Consider the following 18,530-nt stretch of genomic DNA (forward strand, 5'->3'; position numbering starts at 1 on the left):
GGGTTTTTCTTTGTGTGTGTGTGTGTGCGTGTGTTTTTTGGTTGTTTGATTGATTGTCATTAAGTAGAGTCAAGTCCTATAAATTCCAAGTCAATGAGTTTGGGGTGAAGGAATCAGACACAAATGATTCAGATTTGTTTCATCTTTGATCAAAGCTCACTGCTCTTTACAGACACAGTTTCTAAAGATTCAAACCTAAAATTCATCTGAATAATGCAGAAGCATCCAAGTATTGGTCCCTACTAAAAAACCCAGGTTTGTTTACTAGTACTAGTTTGTTAACAATCAACTTGTTCAAATTTTAGACTGGTTAGTAAGCATATGTGTTATGCTCCTGAAAAACTGAGTTTTGCCCACTCTGTCTTAAAAAGAGAGAGTTCCAGTGAGGTTTGGAACTCATGAACATCAATGAGAACAGGAAGGAAGAAAGTGGGATTAATTAAAGTTCTACACATCGGATATTCAGAATGTCCTAAAGGCAAATGTTTACCTGCAATAAAAATTAAAAAAAAAAAAACCAGCAATAACAATAGCAAGAACTCTTCCTCTAAAAATGTTGAATAAACAAAAGAAAAACAGGGCAGCTAGAGTGAGTTTGAATGTGGACAGCACTCCACGTGTTGGCATTAGGAGTCCCAAAGCAAACAGTCCAGATTCTTGCCTGTTGTACCAGAAGAGAAATCTGATAGTCAAGCAGCCCCCTCCACACTCAGAGTTCCCTTTTGCTTCCATTCTCATATATGAAAAAGGGAAGCACTATGCTTACTACTTGCCAGAAAAAGATCAAGAAAAACAACGAGAAATGCGGTAACAGAGAAAATTGAGATAGTACACCCAAAAAAGAAAAAAAAAAAAACACCTGTTATCTTCAAAAACCTTGAGAAAGTTTTTATATCCATTAAACAAGAATAGGATGGTACATAAAAGGAATAAACAAAGAACATAAAAAGACAAAGCCGAGGAAATCCCTTGGAACACAGAACAAAGTAACAAGTAGGGCGATCTAGTAGAGAAGCATCTACTTATACCTATGCTTTAAAGAGGAGGCAAATCTCTCTCCAGAAGGAACATACCAGACAGTGAGCTATTTGCCCCTGGGGAGGACTGACTGGACTAAGAGTAATTCCTCTTTTATGTTATACACTTCTGAATTATTTTATAAGCATTTACTAATTTTTAATTAAAAATATAATCCTTGCTTTAATCTCACTCTTACCAAACAATTCTAAGTGACCATTACCACACAGGCCTCACAACAGAGTATGTAACACGGTGACCCTCTGAGAAGATACTCCCACTTCTGTTAATCAGGCGTCTTTTTGAGGATTTCATTAGACTGAATTAACACTTTAGTGCAGACTTTCTCAAAATGAGGTTTTCCCCGGGCATTTACTAAACCAGAACCTCTACAGATGAAGCCTTGACACTGCGTTACAACAAGCCTCTCAGGTGGTCCTCCACACATCCAAGTTATGAGAACCCCCTGTTAGGGCCCAGTTCTGTCTGGGACAGTAGACAATACTGAGCCACCCAGGCACGGCTCTCCCCCAGAAGCCAGCACCTTCCCTTGCTAACATTTCCTGGAGCTGCCACGAAGCTTCTATGATTTCCAGATCAAATTAATGGTTGCTTGATGGTGTCTTCAAATCTAGACTAATGGACCTTGAACTCTAGAATTGGAGGACTGAGGGATGCTCAAACACACACCTAATTTGGATTTTCCAGATAAAAAACAATACAGTAAAAAGTATAGCATTTTGGGACAGTTCTGGTTTGAGGTAGCCCATGATGTTAAGCTTGCCGCTGGAGGGCTAAACCCCAGACCTCCCTTTCCAAGATCAGCATCATCACCTGACATTCTAACAGAAACAAAACAGGCTCCCAAAGCCAACCTAGCTTGGAATCCACGCTCTTTAGATGCTGAGCTTTTGTTTACCCCTGAATAAATTCAATAAAGTGCAGTAACCATTATAATAAATGTAGATGTCACTAATTACAACACTAGATTTTAAGTGCAACGCTAGTGTCTCAAGTGGCCTTTAAAACTGAGTAAAATCACAGCCAATTCAAATTTAATTAAAACTATCAGTTTAATTTAGTTTGCCTTTACAATAAAAACTACACTAACCCATTAACTGCATTCTGAATCTCCCATTACACAGAGCAACCAGCAGCTTGTGGGCCTCCATGGCGGTGAATGGTGCAATGCATTCATTTACCTTGTTATCCAGCAAAGTTTCAGTTGTTCTAGATCCAATAAACGAGCAGTTTTTAATCTCTGAAAATGAGGCTCTTGGACTTGTTCAGGTAATTTGCCATGTAGTTAGAATAGGCTTTTGTCCAGCTTCTTGTGCTTTTGCAAACCCATCCCCCAGGAGCCATTATGGACCATGGTCTTCATTCTGCAGCTGAGCTCACAGTTTCTAAGGAGGAGTCTCTGGGAACTGAACGAAAGAACGCTGGGAATCTGGACCTGATCTAACTCCAGCTCCGCGTCTATCAAGCCGAGGGACCCGGGATAGAACCCGTCTCTTTTCAAAGACTCCATTTCCTCTTGTGTAGCCCTGGGGAGGTTGGAGCAGATTGGTGCTTCCAAAAATTCTACTTTCATGATCTTAGTCATATCTAGGTACTACCCGTCAGTACCTGCAGTTCATATACATGGAGAACAATAAGTTTCTAAGATACCATATGACTCAACCTCATCCTTGACAGTAATGTTTATGAACTCATGTAGTTTAATGTAACAATTACATAAATTTTTCTAATAGATTAAAATAAATACACAACAACTAAAATTACATGAAATGCTTAGCCAACATCACCATGTATAACCATCCAGCGTTATGTATCCCATTTGGAGAATATTAACCTGACTTCTGAGATCCCTTTCAGCTCCAAGGGTTTGCAAGTCTATGAAAAAGAATGTTGCCATTTGACTCAGGTGAACAAATGCGCGCGCACACACACACACACACACACAAAGACTACCTACAGGGCTTGTCTGATTCAGAGCAAAGAGGGTAGTGGCTGTTGAGAGAGAAGTGATCAGAAACTAAATTTGGGGAGTTATACATTTTATTTTAGAAGAAAGAAAAGGCATCCAGTAATTTAGCAAATTCATGACAAACTGTTCAATCCAGCCAAATGCAGGAAAGAGATAAATCTTGTAGGAAGGAAGAACTGAGGCAAGAAGAAAAAATGCACAGACCTGTGAAAGGATGTGCAATCTTTTACCTACACTACAATAGAGAAACTGGATACAGAAGGAAACTGACCACAGCTGTTTAGGCCTGAATGGAGATGTCACTAGGTACACTCCACATGGGGTCATCCTGGCTCAAGAATGTCTCTTGAGGTGATAAAATTATGAGCAAACTATATGCAAATGAGGTAAGGAATGACTGGAGAAGCATGCGTACATGACCTAGTTGGGTCCACCTCATGGGGAGACCTGGGGAGGAACAAGGAGATTATGCTGTCAAGGATGAGGTCATTAAGGGAAGAATGTGAGATTTATATAAAAGGACTGACATAAGAGTGAGGTGTTTTTTTTTTTCATTTATTAGTTGGAGGCTAATTACTTTACAATATTGTAGTGGTTTTTGCCATACATTGACATGTATCAGCCATGGATTTACATGTGTTCCCCATCCCGATTCCCCCTCCCGCCTCCCTCCCCATCCCATCCCTCTGAGTCTTCCCAGTGCACCAGCCCTGAGCACTTGTCTCATGCATCCAACCTGGACTGGTGATCTGTTTCACCCTTGATAGTATACTTGTTTTTAGGGGAATTCAGAGAATGAGGCCATAGCTGTTCCTGGTAACACTAAGTCAGTGTTGTGATAATTGGGCAACTGGAGATCCACTGTGAGTCTCAGTAAGGAAAATGTTCATGGCCATGGAGGCCCGCGTGAGTTGGTACAGAGCAGAGGAGCTGGTTGCTGAGATGCTCTTCCTGTCTTAACAACATCCAAGTGGAGACAGAGCCAGGAAAGACGGTCAGCACTAACCTGTAAGAGAGACTGAATATATAAACAGCCAATGGCCAGACCAGCTATACCACTTGAACATCCAGCCTGGGAGGCCAAACCACAAACTTGTTAGCAATCAATCCAAACCAGGCAGGACTTGGTCAATGATGCCAGCTTCTCTCATTTTTGCCTTCTCTTCCAACTCAGGACCAACGAGAGAAAGCCAAATATGTTCCCAAACCAAGCCCCTAGGATGTCCGGCTCCTAGCTGGTCTGCCCCCAGCCTCCCCAGGAGGACAGCCTTCAATCAGAACACACTGAAGCCTTCCCTTTTCTCACTATAAAACTTTCCCTCTCCCCTGCCTGCCCCTGAGTCTTTGCCAAACACCAGGGATGGTGGTTGACTCCCCTGCTGTAACAGGCTTTTTAATAAAAGGCCTCTGTTTGTTCTTACTGGGGTAGTCATTGCTTACTTCTGCTCCCATCTCCCCAAAGTCCACTGGCTTAACGAGGAGATAGACTATGCGCCTCTGAGCTGCCCACTGATCCATATGAGAGTCTTAACATTGCCCTTTTGCTCATGACACAGAACACAACACGCACGCTTATGTCCACGCACACACTACTGGAACAAGCTTGAATCATTTATGGATTCACTTGAATTATTTATGTCCTCATTTCAAGTGTGCTGAAGGCTTCCACCAAAGTCTTCTCTGGTGTGCATTAAGCCTGTGTGGGGCAATTGCTTCAACTTGTACGATACCCAAGGCAGAAACCAAGTGGCGATAGGTCCCTGCCAGAAAGAGTTAATGAGGACATTGCTGCTGTTGCCTGCTGCTACCCAGGAATTCAGTAACTGAGCTTATGCTGGAGTCAATATATAAACCATTCTCTGATAAGTCTGAGGTTAAGGCTGAGGGTCAGTGAACTGTAACTGGAGATTTGGCCCACTGTTTTGTAAATAAAGTTTTAATGACACACAGCTATACCCATTCATCTCCTCATTATCTATGCCAGCTTTGACCCTACACTGGCAGAAAGAGTAGTTGTGACAAAGATGGTATGACTCACCCCAAGACCCATGTTTTTGTGTCATGTTCTGTCCCTGGGAGCCCCAGCAGACTGCTTCCCAGGTTCCCTCACCTGCTAGCAACCAGATGGGTTTGACCCTGGGAAATACCTGCAGGGAACCAGAGCGAGAGACGGGAGAGAGGCCAGAGCCTCTTCCCTGCTTCCCCGCATCTATGATGGGATCTGTTTTTCCAGGATCACAGCTCCTGTGAGCTTTTGGGTTGCCCTAATGCTAGGTACACCTGAGGGGTTCACACAGCTTCTTATGGCTAGTGTCTAGGGACCTCATTCACAACCCCTTGTCCCTACTTTGTAACCCTGCTCATACTTCAGTCCTTTTGTCTATTCATTTGACTTATCTGGGAGCAGCCCTGCTCATACCTTGGTCAATAAAGTCCCTCCATTTGAAACTCCATTTGAACCATCTGTTTCTTGCTGGGACCTCGACCAATACAGCACTTGTCTTTCTTTCAATGACTCAATTAACCAACTAGCCTAACCCACTCACTCAGGACAAAAGGTCGAAACGCATTTACCCAATGCGTGCATGAACACACGGCACTATATCAGAGGACAGGCATTTCAAAGTTGACATTTACATTCATAAAAACGTCTTTTAATCAGCCTTGCCCATAGCATACTTTAAGGATAAGAAGCTCTTTTCCACGAGCAGTCAGAGTTTATGTAAGGCCGTCCATCCACACGAGATGAACATCATTATAAGCTCGCTCATGAGACTGCAATGTTCCCAAACATTATTGCCACAGTCAATAGTTCTAATGAGTCAGGAGCTCACTGCTCACCAATAAGCAGGACTAGCCTTTTTGTTCTGAGTCAATCTCTTTATTGTTTCACTCCTTTGGTAGAGACTGTTTTAATATACCCCATTTCTGAGCAAATTCTCTCAGCTCATCTTCAAAATTCTGAAATTCCACTTGAGTTCCCACTGGGCTGTGTTTGTTTATAAGGTCACAAAAGGTTTCTTTAAGCTAAATCAAGCTGGGTAGCATTTCTGTGCCTGAAGTTTTCTATAAGCAATGTCTGTAGGGAGACAGAGGGGGCTTTAAACCATTTGTAAGAGATTGAGTTCCTTGTCCAGGCCGACCCTAAGGACATTTCTTGCTTGTTTTATTTTAATTTTTTTTATATTGGATGACATAATGGATGTGAACATTCTTTGTGAACCATAAAGACCTTTCTAATGTAGGGGATTAGGACGATGATCTCAGAGTTTGGGAACATCCTGTCTCCTCGGGTTTATTTTATTCCTCATTTTTCAGGGGTCATCAGATTCTAAAGGAGACCAGAACATTTTTCCAAGATCTCCTTTTACATTTGCGGTAGAATAGAACCTAATTTATAATACAGTGATTCATTCATTTATTTACAAAATACTTATTGGATACCTTTTATGTGTCAAGCATGAGGCTGGGGTACTCAGTGTAAGTAACACAATTCCTGTCCCCCAGTAGTTTAAAATTTATTTGGTTCTCCCTCTGTGCCAGGCACAGCACTAAATATACTTCACACACATTATCTCAATTCATCTTTACAACTATACTAAGTTAATTATATTATCCATATTGTACAGATAAGATGTAATAACAAAAACAATGGTGTCAATGATCTGAACATCTAGTTGAGGGCTTACCATTGACTTCAATGCTTTATAAGCATCTCAGTTTATCCTCAAAAACATCCCCAAAAGTATTATACTGTCCCTATTTTTCAACTAATAACTGACATTTATTGGCCACTTAATATCAGTAATATGACCCTAAGCACTCCATATGCATTATCTCATTTAATTTTTTTCAAGAACACCATGAAAGAGACTATTATCCAAGTGCTTAAGGAACACACCCTAGTTCATATGGCTAGAATTAGTAGAACTGATCTTCTAACTCAGTTCTTTATAAAAGCCCATGATCTTACTAACAATGACACTAGACTATCTCTTGAGGACATATTTTATTCCCAGAATAACTGACTTTCCAAGAAAAATAACAAAAACAAAAAGATGTCAGTGTCCACATTGCAGCCAACATTGAAGAAGGACAGTTGAGAAATACATTTGAAAGCATATACCTTCTCTATTCACCTTACAGGATTTCCAGATGGCTCAGTGGTAAAGAATCTGCTGCCAATGCAGGAGACTCAGGAAACACGAGTTCGATCCCTAGGTTGGAAAGATCACCTGGAGGAGGAAATGGCAACCCACTCTAGTACCTATGCAGGGAAAATCCTATGGACAGAAGAGCCTGATAGGCTACAGTCCTGGGGTTACAAAGAGTTGGACATGACTGAGCACACCCACACACACACACACACACTCACTCACTTTATGGTTCTTTTTGTAATTTGGGGTCTTCCACCTTTTAAACTTTTAAATATAGACTGAAATTCATCTTAATTTACCACAGGATTTGCATTGCTAATAAACATGATCACCTACAGATCACTAGAAAAGAAACATACGGGACTTAACACCTTGAATTCTCCTTAACTCACTGCAAGTACCAATGCTCTCTAGGTAAACTTTGTGCATGCATGCTTAGTTGCTCAGTCGTGTCTGACTCTCTGAAAACCTATGGACTATAGCCCATCAGGCTCTTCTGTTCATGGGATTCTTGAAGCAAGAACACTGGACCGGGTTGCCATTGCCTTCTCCAGGAATCTTCCAGACCCAGGGATGGAATCTTCATCTCATGTCTCCTGCATTGGCAGGCATATTCTTTACCACTACACCACGTGGGAAGCACAGGTGAATCTTTACTTTGTAATATTTCAAATTCACTTAAGACTGCCTCCTGAAAATTCTTATAGGTGCAAGAAATACGGAATTTTTGTCTACTATAATGATATCCTGAAAACTACCCTTCAAAACATGTGTGTACACACACACACACACACACACACACACACACAGAGCCTTAGTAACATCTAATAAAATCCCTTGCATTAGGCAAGAACTCATTCTACACACCTGTAAAATGGAATGGAATGTGATGGAGTGGGAAGAGATGAGATGGAATAGAATGAACCAGAATAACATAGAATAAAAAGTCCCAAGTTCAAATGGAATGAGACCTCACAGACTAGAATGTCTAGTAATTAAATATAACAGCATAGAATGGAGTGGAAGAGAATAGAAGAGAGGAGAATGGAATAGAACAGAAGCATGACATCTGACTTGTTTCAGTGTTCTTCTTTCTTTATACTTGTGGCCTCCAAGAGGCAGAACTTGTGTGACTAGCTGGTTCCTGAGAGCCATAGAAGCTCATGCCGGGCTTTGTAGATCAAAATAGGGCCACTCAACAGAGGAGAGTCCACTCCATCCTGAAGACCCTCAGTACAGAGCATCCAACACCAGGAATCTTCTTTTACTTCCAGGTAGGAGAGAAGCTGGGAAATCCTAAACTGCACATTGTCCCCTTTTAAGCTTTGCCTTCCTTGGAGCTGGAGACCTCCATGCTCAGGGCCGCTGCTGCTGCTGGACATAAAAATATGTCTAGAACAAAGTGCTTTTGATGTAAAATCACAGATAAAAAGTTCTGGGTTGCCCAAAACGGGCCCGCTAGGTCTGTCCACGGAGCTGGTCTCGTGAGTGACGCTCTCGGGTCCGCGGCGGGCAAAAAAAAAAAAAAAAAAAAAAAAAAAAAAGTTCTGGGTTTGGGTAGTCTGCCTACAGCCTTCAGAAACACTACATTGAAGGACCTGGATATTGCTAAGAGGTTATGAAAACCCATCTGACTCTTAGTTGTCTCAGATCTTCAGAGATGGCACAGGAACTTCCAGAGAGCACTGTTCTAACAGCTCCCTTGGGTCAGCTTTGAAGCCAGGACTGTTATCCTCCTGAGAGTGACTTTATCCTGCATCATCACGACATCCTTGGGGACTGTATCCTTAAACAGTAGGCTGTGAGCCTGGAAATCAAGAAGGAAGACTGAGTCCAAGAAAGCTGATCTATTTAAAGGCGCTGGTGGGAATGGGGAAGTCTCTGGTGAATTAAAAAAGTCAAAGAGTCTCCATGACAAGACCACAGTCATCTTACCAGCTTCCCTCAAACATGTATGTACATATTGGTTCTGTTTCTCTGGAGAAGCCTGGCTAATACACCATTGTTTTGCCCTTTCCCCTGTTAATTATGTAATGTATGAATGTTTCCCCTATTAATTTACAAACATGTATAGATTTGGGCTTCCCTGTTGGCTCAGATAGAAAAGAATCTGCCTGCAATGCAGGAAACCTGGGTTCAATCCCTGGGTTGGGAAGATCCCCTGGAAGAGGGCATGGCAACCCACTCCAGTATTCTTGCCTGGAGAATCCCCATGGATAAAGGAGCCTGGCAGGCTATTCTCCATGGGGTCGCAGAGTCAGACACAACTGAGCAACTAAGCACAGTAGAACACACACAGTATAGACATAGATATATGTTATTGTTGTTGTTCAGTCGCTAAGTTGTGTCTGACTCTTTGCAACCCCATGAACTGCAGCATGCCAAGCTCCTCTGTCCCCCACTATCTCCTGGAGTTAGCTTAAATTCGTGCCCATTGAGGTGGTAATGCCATCCAACCATCTCATCTTCTGTCACCCCTTCTCCTCCTGCCTTCAATCTTTCCCAGCATCAGGGTCTTTTCCAGTGATTCAGCTCTTCACATCGGGTGGTCAAAGTATTGGAGCTTCAACTTCAGCAACAGTCCTTGCAATGACTATTCCGGTTGATTTCCTTTGGGATTGACTAGTTTGTTCTCCCTGCAATCCAAGAGACTCTAAAGAGTCTCCTCCAGCACCACAATTTGAAAGCATCAATTCTTCAGCATCAATCTTCTTTATGATCCTACTCTCTCATCCATACATGACTAGTGGAAAAACCACTGCTTTGACTATATGGACCTTTGCTGGCAAAGTGATGACTTTGCTATTTTATTATAAGGAATTGGCTCATGCAGTTATGAAGGCTCACAAGTCCCAAGATGCACAGTTAGCAAGTTGGAGACCCAAGAGAGCTGATAGTACAGCTCCAGTCCAAATGCAGGCAGGCTCAAGACTCAGGAAGAGTGTTTTAGTTTGTGTTCAGAGGCAGGAAAAAATATTGATGTCTCATACTGAAGGCAATCAGACTGGAGGAAATTCTCCCTTCCCAGGACAGGATCAACCCTTTGTTCTATTCAGACCTTCAATGGATTAGATGAGGCCCACCCCACATGAGGGAGGGCAATCTGCTTTACTCTAATTATTTAAATGTTAAACTCCTCCAAAAATACCCTCACAGAAACACCCAAAATAATGTTTGGCAAATATCTAAGCATCCCATGGTCCTGTCAAGTTGACACATAAAATTAGTTTCCCAAATGGGTTCATTCATGCAAAACAGTATCATACAGCCATTTTTTAATGCAACAGATGTACATATTTTGACATAGGAGAATGTTCAAGATCTGATGTTAAATTGCAGAAGAGTATGTATACTATGGTCCCACAAGCATAAAAGATAAATTAAATATACAAAAATGCATATACATATGCATTTTTTAAGTTTGTGCAAACACAGAAAAAGTTTTGGAAAGATATACAGCAGACACAACGGTTTCCTCCCTGCCCCCATTCCATTCCTCCCCAGAAAGTAGGGCAAGAATGTACAGTGTGACAGAGGAATTTGCTTTGTCTTGTTTTTTATAATAATCACTAAGATATGTTAGTGAGTTAAAGTCATTTAGTTGTGTCCAACTCTTTGCGAACCCATGGACTATACAGTCCATGGAATTCCCCAGACCAGAATACTGGAGTGGGTAGCTGTTCCCTTCTCCAAGAAATCTTCCCAATGCAGGGATCAAACCCAAATCTCTCACATTGTAGGTGGATTCTTTACCATCTGAGTCACCAGGGAAGACCAAGACTACTGGAGTGGGTAGTCTATCCATTCTCCAGTGGATATTCCTGAGCCAGGAATTGAACCAGGGTCTCTTGCATTGCAGGCAGATTCTTTACCAGCTGAGCTACCAGAGAAGATATGCGAAGAGCTTGCTAAGTGCTCGGAACCATGCTAGTGTGTTACACTCACACAATGCCAGTTAATATGCATAACAGCCCTATAAATATGCCCACTTCAGTTTATGGGGGCGGGAGCTAAGGCTGAGGAAGAGTAAATAACTACCCCAAGTTCAGAAGACTGGAAGGCTACAGGGCTGCAATTCAACCCCAGGTGTCTGACCCAAGACAGTTCTGCCTACAATATACTTTACCCACAAAGAGATGCAAAAATTAAAGATACACATACACATTTGTACATGTACTTTAAATATATATATATAAGGAGAGAAAGAATATTTTTAATGTATCTATATAACTTCTACATTTTTTTTTAAAGAATAGACTCTATTACTTACTCCAAAACAAAAGAAATGGAGAAGAACAGCAAGATGGTAATACAGAAATGCAATGGGGAAAAAAATTTTTTTCACAGAATGTTTCATTTTGTGTTCCCCAAAAGCAGAGCCTGAGACAAGGATTTGGGTGCACGACCCTGGTTAAGAGGAACGTGCTAAGGAAGAGAAAAAGCCAACATAAGGAAGTATTTGGGGTCATTGATGTGGATAGTATGCTTGAATCTTCCAGGATTTCTGAGAAGCAGCTAAAATGCCTCTCAGAACTTCCCTCCCACAGGAGGAGGAGCTCGGTCATTTTTCACTGACTTCTGACCCCCTAAATGGAAGGCTGTCCTCAGGGGTGTTAACTCCCTCCAGGGAGAGAGTGCTAGAGGTGGTTTGTCTTAAATCAGGCTTAAACAGATAGGTAAGGAGATTTGACATGAGACACCAAAGGAATCTGTTACAAACACCAAGTGGAAATTACCCAAAAAGGGGATCTTCAGATCACTTTTGCTTTTCAAGCAGTCTTTTTCTGAGGAAAAAAAATATGGAAAGTAGCACAGACTATTCATTTTGGCCAACTTTAACTGGTAATCTGCAGGCGTACAGTTCTGAATGGAACAGCAAGGAAAGACAGGACATCCCGCCAACAAAGGTGAAGGGGAAAGGCAATCCACAAAAGAGTGTGGCGTCCCTTCGAGAGGCCTTTCAGACACTTGTGATGAACCCCACAAGCTCCACTGCTCTGAAGTGATGCTCAAAGAAAGGAATAAACGGCAGGGAGAGTTTAAAATCAAATTGCATCTGAACTTTCAACTACGTTCCTCCTAACAGCTGCTTTGGGGAAGAATCCTGGCAAGTGCTTTTAGATTTTTATTCATGTGCAGACAGGAGAGGAGGTGAGGAAACAATTCTGAGATGAAGAACTCCAAATTATGAGAAGAATGCCAACTGTCAATAATCAAAATAATTCTTCTCTGCATAATCAACACCACGTCGGCACAGCTGCTGACGAAGAAACAATAAACACCAAGTAAAAATAAAAATCTCTCTCTTTTTTTTCATGCTACCTTACAAGGAAAATCTGTATTGGAGCAAGGCTTTGTGAAATAGTTCCTGAAGCATGCAATCAACATTTTCTTGAAATTACAGCTGGCATCTTGCATCTAGCAAACTTCTTTCTTTCCATGTTGTTATTTATTTATACCTTGTAGAGATGGTTTAATTCTCAATTGCTAGGGCCATCTGCTTGACAATTGACTGCGTTCTGCTTGATGGTACACCTCACACTGGAATGTGGAGATTATATATTTACAGGTATGTCTGAGTTGCATGTGATGAGGATCATGTGATATTTGGGCAGTGCTGCAGAGCAGCAGTACTCAGCCTTGCTGTGTTTCATTGTATGGCATCAAATGTTTTGTGGAAGGGGACAGTCTCAGCTTTCTTGAATTAAACATCAGAGTAAACCAAAGTCATTAGGGTGTCAAGTGTTGGCTCTGGAGTCAGACAGCTTGTGTTTAAACTGACTCCATCATTTACTATCATGTGACCTTGAGACTGTCAGTCAAACTCCTTGAGGCCTTGATGTTCTCATCTGCTGAATGCAAATAAGAATACTCCCTCAGATGTTTCTGATGGGAATAAAGTATAATAATTCATGTGACATACTCTGTACAATGCATGGCCCATATTAAGGGTATGGTCAAAGTCTGCTGTTAGAACTGCTCTGCAATTAAGGAATATTTCAGCCCTCAATTCTCAGTTTCCTCTCAGAAAATGGCAATGGCTTATACTCCCTTTGTCCTAGAAAGATTTCTAATTTCCCCCTAGTTATTATATGATTCAGGTATTCATTTGGTCATCAATGGCCTAAACAGAGGTTACAGTTTGGTTCCTTTGGGGCTTATGCACAGACACAAGAGGTCAGGAGGACCCAAGAGAAATGTGCTGGCTGGTTGACTAATGCCCCCCTTTCTGATCACATTCCCTCCATCCCCCTGACATTTGATGGAGGTGACTATAGTGCTGTGTGGAGCTGAGCTGACACTTGGAAATGATGGAGAAATATTCCCTGGGAAAGAGGGGTTCTTAAACTCCCTTGGCTTCTGACTTTGATCCCATCTCCCCAAAAGAAGTAAGAAGAATCCTAATAAACTGTAAGGCTGATCTCAGTGTTCCCATTCTCAAAAATGTATTAATGGCATCCCACTGCCCACAGATAAAGTCTGAGGTCCTAAATATGAACCAATCTCTACAACATGCAGGTGAGGGATATACAAACAGGTGGAATCAAACAAGAGTAGATTCAAGTGTGAACTGCAAAATTAACTGAAAATCTCCTCCCTGTTAAAACAATTCTGCACAATTCCAAGAGAAGCAGGCCACTCAGTCGTGTCCAATTCTTTGTGATGCCCTGGGCACACAGTGGTAAAGAATCTGCCTACCAATTGAGGAGATGCAAGAAACATGGGTTCAATCCCTGAGTCAGCAAGATCCCCTCAAGTAGGAAATGGCTACCCATTCCAGTATTCTTGCCTGGACAATTCCATGGACAGAGGAGACGTGGGCTACAGTCCACGGCATCACCAAGAGTCAGACACGACTGAGAGACTGAGCACACACACACACAACAGTATTACTTACTAGTGATAATTCATGTATTTATTAGCATATGCTAGAAAATGATAAAATCATATTACCTAGTAAGAACGAAGCTCAGGCATCAAGCACAGCAAAAGGGACTGAGATGAGGGAGGTAGACGAGGGGTAATGAAGTTCAAGGATTGATGCTTAAATACTTTATTCTTAGGCAAGCACCTCAGCCTCTCAATCACAGCCTATTTGTTCTCATAGTACATGTTATTCTAACAGGCTTAATTATCTGGCTTCCAGTTCCAGAACAAATTAGAGGCAGCTAAATTGATGGGAGCAGAGAACTGTTACAAATAGACCTACCGTCATCCCTGAGACATGTAAGACACTCTATTCCTGCCCACCAGCCCTCTATTTCTCATGGGCTTACACCGCCTTTCCCTCCAATATTCCTCATATAATATGATTTCAATTCTCTTTGTCACCTTAGGTCTCTCCTTTAAACCTACTCCATTTTTTAATATCCCCTTAAAGCAAAATTATACACAATGTTGCATGTGTGGCTTGGCCAAAAATTATTGGAGCCAAAGTTTTATGAAGAGGTCACAAACTCAACCACTTCTAGAGACAATGGAATACAGTAAATGAACGAAGAAATCAAGTACAAGACAATAACAAATGGTGTCTCTTACGGTGAATAAATGAAGAGGGAATGCCCAAAGGCATTCTTGCATCTGATACAAGAATATCTAATAGTCTGACCCAGACGATTTGTGTAAGCCAACTGGGACATGGCATTTGGCCCAATAAGACTGAAAGAAAGAACGAATATTCCAAGTCTGGGGGAGAAGTGTCCTCACCCTCTTTTGGACACAAACAAGGAAGTGTGAGCCACCATCGTGCTCCTGGATGCCATCTTACAACCTTGAGAGGATTGCCCACCAGAGGAAGTCAGGACAGGAAGATGGAAAGAACCCATGTCCTGGATGACATCACAAACTGCCGAACTGACCAATCCCAGGGCACACTCAAACTCTTGACTTAAGAGAATAAATGTTCTCATTGTTTAAGGCAGTTTGCATTGGGGATTTTCAACTTGCCCTCAACAGCATCTTAGAAAATACAGAATTCAAGTTGTAACATTTAAGCTCTGTGATAACCAAGTAAGACTGAGCTGGTAGTGATACAGAATCTTCAAACACTTGGAATGTGAGACATGCTCTAAGTGTAAAATACTCACAGAATTTGAAATAAGACAGTATTAGAGGTATAAAAAAATACCTCAAGATAGTTTTCATATGGACCACACCTTGAAAAAATATTTTGGGATATGCTGGGTTAAATAAAATATATTCATAAAGTTAATTTCATCTGTTTCTTTTTACCTTTTTTTTTAATGTGGCTATTAGAAATTTTTCAAAATTTTATTTATTTTTGGCTGCACTGGGTCTTCACAGATGCATGAGGGCTTTCTCTAGTTGCAGCGAGTGGGGGCTACCCTTTGTTGTGGAGCACAGGCTTCTCATTGCAGTGGCTTTTCTTGTCGTGGAGCAAAACTTGAGACTATATATGTACTCATATTATATTTCTACCAAACAGCATTGGTCTAGTTATCGTGCTCTCTCAAGCAGCCTAAGGCCATTAGGTCACATGGAACTATTTACTCATCTTTCCACTTACTGTCAACAAACATTTCTGCACTTTTCTTATCCCTTCTTTGGGAAAGTCATTTTTCTCCATTGTGTTTTCCATACAGTAATTTTTCTCAGCCTAACTGAATAACTTACATTGATTTTAATTATTCTAAGTCCACTGAAATAGCCCAAAAGGCGTGTTGGAAATCTGGGGGGAGGCAATTTGGGCTGTCACATGAGGAGAGGCTCTACTGTTACTGAGTGGACAGGGCCTTGCATGTCCCACAGAGGATAACAGAAGTCACTTCCCCCATGTCATTCCTAGAGAAGAAAAAATATGCTTACACATACCTGGACAAAATAAAATTCCCCTTCAGTTATAAATATGGTTATTTAGGGGTTTTTTGTTGTTGTTGTTTTTCCATGAGTTTAATGTAAGTTACTTTTCTAGGAATGCAGCTACTGTGAAATCAAGGGAGAGATATGCTTTGTTTGGTCAGAACTTTAGAATTTACTCATCATTTTAGAAAAATCACATCATTTGTAACAATGGTAACACTGGTATCTGAGTAACCAGCACAGTTCAACAGCATTTGAGCTGCTATAGTAAGACAATTCTATGCATTATGTGCTAATATATTTATTTCATCCTGATTTCAAAAAGTCCAACAGAAAAAGTGTCGATACTATTCAATTGAAGATTGTCTTACATCTATTAAATCCAAACTAATTCATTGTATCAGAGGCAAGAATCTGGCTGGTTCTGACAAAACACAATGTATGCATTCCTAAAAAGTCACCTCACTACAGCAAACCACCTGATAAAATCACAGGGCCTCCAGGGAAAGTGGAATGAGGGCCGCAATGCTCAGAAATTTCAACAGCAACACATTAAAAAAAAAAAAAAAAAGAACCTAATAAAAATGGCGGCGCAGTTTTACACGTGTTAAATGGCCAAGGAATACTTAAGTAACTATAGGCACGTCATCTTGGAAGAGGTCTGAGGTTTGCTCGTCCAAGTCTAAGCAGTGGAAGGGCTGCAGCCTGTGTTATTGTGGAGGAGGGTGGGCTGACCAGATGGCAAGGCAATTTGTAACATCAGATTTGGGTCAATGCGGCTTCCAACTCAGGGCTTCCCCAGTGGCCTGGCGATGCAGAAGACACAGGAGACCCAGGTTCAATCCTTGGGTGGGGAAGAGCCCCTGGAAGATAGCCCGGCAACCCACTCCAGTATTCTTACCTGGAGAATCCCATGGACAGAGGAGACTGGCAGGCTACAGTCCATAGTGTCGCAAAGTCAGACACAACTAAACCGACTAAGCAGGCAGGCACACTTCCAATTCGAGGTGAACTGAGGTGGCTGGTCGATATCTGGCTGATGCACACACTCGTTTTGTGTATTCCACGGGCTGAATTCACTTGGGTGTGGTTTTCTGCGTTCCCTTTGTGTGGATAAAACCGCACATAAGCAAACACAAGTGCTCAAATCATCCCCTCATATTGCAGTCACATCGAAACAAATTCATGTTTTCAAAACAAGTATGATGGCAGAACTGAATGTACTACATATGTCTCCTAGCATCATTTTATTCTAAAATTGCTTCACTTTTATTTCTCTTGATATTACATTCATGACATTACAGTGATATTTGGAAATTACATATATAATGAATAGATTGTTATCTATGACATTCCTTTCACAATAACAAAAGTGGGATAACAAAATATTTTCTATTTTTGAGGGCACTGGGCCTGAGAGGACTGAGAATATTGGTTCTAACCTACTGGGCGGTTGTTAAAGAACTGTTGTTCTATACAATTGTTATTCCTCTTTAGTTGTGTCAATAGATCTGATAAGTGTGTCTCCCATTGTGCCATTCAAACTGCTGAAACATTTTTTCTAGGAAACAATTTTTCCCAGGACAGAATTAAAGAAAGAGTTCAGGTCATGCCACTAAAAATCACCAACACTTCCATCAACCAGCACCCTAAACCTTCACTTCAGTGCCCAAACCACCTAACTTTTCATATCTGTCCATCGTTTTCAGAGGCTAGCAAAAGAAACCCTACCTGGGGCTCCCCTGGTGTTGAGCCAGACCACACTGTCCACCACATTCACAGGATCCTGCAGTCTAAAATTCTTACCCACATCTATTCTGGTTTTTGTTTTTATAAATGGAGACCTTTGTAAAAGAAAAGGAAAGTGATTCTTGGGCTGGAGTGATAGTTCACAAATTCAGTCACTCAAGAAGCATTTTAAAATGCATATTCCCAGGTCCTACTCCATACCTGGAGATAGATCCTGGAAATTGGTATTAAGAGTGATTTTTACAGGAGTTTCTAATGTGGAGCAGTTACGCTTAGAAGCAAACATCTCAATCATCATCTATTTCTTCAGGTGAAGAAATGGTGAATAAATGGTGAATGCCAGTAAATATGAGTACTAAGTTAGAGGCTGGGTTTCAGAGCCAGGGTTTTCTAACTCGTAAGAGATACACAGTATAATACAAAGTAATGACTGTCACAGAAGAAGTGAGTGTTATAATAAAGCAGTTTCTCAGCCTTTTTCCATGATCTCTCCACCCTAAAGTCAAGCTTTTTTTTTTTTTTTGGCTGTGCCTCATAGTACCTTAGTTCCCAGAATAGGGATTGACCTATGCACACCTCTCCCTACCCTCCTACAAACACACACACATACACACACACACACACACACACACACACACACACACACGCATGCAGTGGAAAATCAGAGTTCTAACCACTAAGCCACCAGGGAAGTCCCAAATCAACCATTTTTGGATACTGTTTTCCTAATTTCCTCCCACCATGAAATTTTATATACAGTATATTTTATGTATTATATGTATATGTGTGTTTTAGAC

The 18,530-nt window shown here is 41.3% G+C and overlaps 1 long non-coding RNA gene across 1 annotated transcript in view; it reads right to left on the bottom strand.

The window, feature by feature from the left end:
- Positions 1–3,698: 3,698 nt before the first annotated feature.
- Positions 3,699–18,530, bottom strand: part of LOC122691544 — a 29,790-nt gene continuing 14,958 nt past the window's right edge. The window contains exons 2-3 of the long non-coding RNA XR_006340438.1: positions 16,886–17,087; positions 3,699–4,013 (exon numbers count right to left, since the gene is read on the bottom strand). This is a non-coding gene — a long non-coding RNA (uncharacterized LOC122691544). The remainder of the gene's footprint in view (positions 4,014–16,885; positions 17,088–18,530) is intronic.

Source organism: Cervus elaphus, chromosome 4 (genome assembly GCF_910594005.1).
Source record: "Cervus elaphus chromosome 4, mCerEla1.1, whole genome shotgun sequence".
Classification (NCBI taxonomy): domain Eukaryota; kingdom Metazoa; phylum Chordata; class Mammalia; order Artiodactyla; family Cervidae; genus Cervus; species Cervus elaphus.